This window comes from Nematolebias whitei, chromosome 1 (assembly GCF_014905685.2).
Source record: "Nematolebias whitei isolate Nwh7 chromosome 1, NemWhi1, whole genome shotgun sequence".
NCBI lineage: Eukaryota > Metazoa > Chordata > Actinopteri > Cyprinodontiformes > Rivulidae > Nematolebias > Nematolebias whitei.
The window spans coordinates 44,247,351-44,249,711 of NC_056498.1; the positions used below are offsets into that span (position 1 = coordinate 44,247,351).

Here is a 2,361-nt window from a genome sequence, read left to right on the forward strand (position 1 = left end):
GCGACACTGAATCCCACCTGAAACTACTGGCTAAAGCTAAATACAGTCAAATCATTATTCACATGTAAAACTGACACTCAACTATGCAAATCAGAGATCACTAAAATTTATGTTGCTTCATTGTGTAACTTCTCAAAAACCATGTCGGACTCTATAGTTTTCTCCGGCCCCCTCCCCAACCTGTCCAGCGATGACATGTTCAGCTGGATGTCAGCTTTCAACCACTGGGCATCCAGGTGGTGTTCTGAAAACAGCTGGAGTGCATTTTGGAGAAAACGCGGTCTGATGTGGAGAGATGGAATCCATCCCACCTTCAGTGGAGCAGCACTTCTCTCTAAAAACTGATCTGATTCTGTTGAACATCTGGGTTGTTGACAATTAACGGTCCAGTCTAGAAACCAGTCCAGGAAGCAGAGGTGTAGTCCTCCACCTCTCTGCTGCTTCTCCTCTGTTACCCACCCACACCCACATTGAAACAGTGTCAACTCGCCCACGGCTCAAATTAAATAAACCAAAAATCAGCTCTAAAAATATAAACCTTAAAAATCTGATTAAAATAAACACAGTTACTTTACCAGAGCAAAATCATAAAATCATAAAAATGTGGATTATTGAACATCAGATCTCTTTCCTCTAAATCCGTGGTTTCCAACCTATTTTCCTCAAAGACCCCACTTCTTATTTCCTAGCCAATCTGAGACCCCCCCAATCCCTCGCTACTCCCCTCTCCCAAAAAACTCGATCAGATTAATCGCTTCATCAGATTGATAAAAGAATAAAGTAAATATAATTAATATAAGTAAAAGTAGTAAAATATAGAATAAAGTAAATAATAAAGAAAAAGTAAATAGTTAAAAACATTAACAAAAACAGTTAACAACATTGCGCCGCTCAAGGTGGCTGCATGTTAGAGCAGCTCTGTTACTTTCATTCTGAGATATTACTTTTGAAAACTTTTAATTCCTCTTTTTTCTGGATATAAATCGCTTTTTTTGGATGATTATTTCCTCTGGTGTCGGATGCTGTGCAGCTGGAAGGATTTTTATAGAAATATCTTTTCTTTTGGACATTGGTTATGAAGCGTAACCATAACAACAAGGTTTTTTTACAAGCGGGAGCAGCTGATTAACATCTCCAAAGCTCAAATAATATCTCAACTACAGCCTCAAATCCCAAATGAGTTGAAAAGGAGGCGTCGTGGATGCAGTGCAGGAGCAAAGAAGAGGGAGACAGCGAGAAAAATGAAGTTTAAACCATCTCTTCCATCGATCATGATGGGCAATGTGAGATCGTTGGTAAACAAGTTGGATGAACTTCAAGCCCTAACAAAGACCCATCCAGAGTATCGGGAATGCAGTGTTATGTGTTTCACTGAGACATGGCTGCAGGATCATATCCCCGACTCCAGCGTTTCCTTGCCAGGCTTTCTGACCATACGAGCAGATAGAGAGTTAAAGAGGAGTGGCAAAAGGAAAGGAGGTGGGTTGGCAGTGCTTGTGAACAGCAGATGGTGTAATCCTGGACATGTTACTGTGAAGTGTTGTCTCTGCAGTCCAGATATTGAACTGTTAGCCCTAAGTTGTCGTCCATATTATTTGCCAAGAGAGTTCACCAGTGTTATTTTGGCAACTGTTTACATTCCACCCAATGCTGTTGCTGAGACTGTGTGTGATGTCATCAGCTCCGAGGTTGCTAAGCTACAGACACAACACCCTAGTGTGTTTGTTGCAATATCTGGGGGATTTTAATCATGTCTTAATCTCCGCTACACTTCCGACATTCCAACAATTTCTCAGCTGCTCTACCAGAGAAAACAGTACGCTGGACTTGTTTTACGCAAATGTCAAGGATTCATACATCGCTAAAGCTAGACCCCCTCTTGGCAAATCAGATCACAATCTTGTGTTTCTCTGCTCAAAATATAAACCCCTTGTTCAGAGGCAACCTGCAATAAAGAGAACAGTGAGAAAATGGTCAACGGAAGCTGAAGAAGCCCTGCAGGGTTGTTTTGAGGCTACAGACTGGGGTGCACTGTGCCAGCCACATGGAGAGGACATCAATGCCATGACTGTGTGTGTGACCGACTATATAAACTTCTGTGTAAACAACACCATCCCCACCAGAACAGTGAGATGCTTCCCCAATAACAAACCCTGAATCACCACTGACCTGAAGGAACTGCTAAACCAGAAAAAAAGAGCCTTCAGGGAGAGAGACAGGGAATTATTGAGGAGCACACAGAAGCAACTAAAAGTCAAGATAAGAAACAACAAGGAGGTGTACAAGAATAAGCTGGAGAGCAAGCTCCAACAGAACAATATCAGAGAGGTGTGGTCAGGGATGAAACAGATCACAGGCTTC

General features: G+C 42.0%; 1 protein-coding gene across 1 annotated transcript in view; it reads left to right on the top strand.

Annotated features, from left to right (window-relative positions):
- The window catches only part of ttc7a (tetratricopeptide repeat domain 7A), a 42,415-nt gene that overhangs the window by 37,412 nt on the left and 2,642 nt on the right, over positions 1 to 2,361 (top strand). The window lies entirely within an intron of this gene.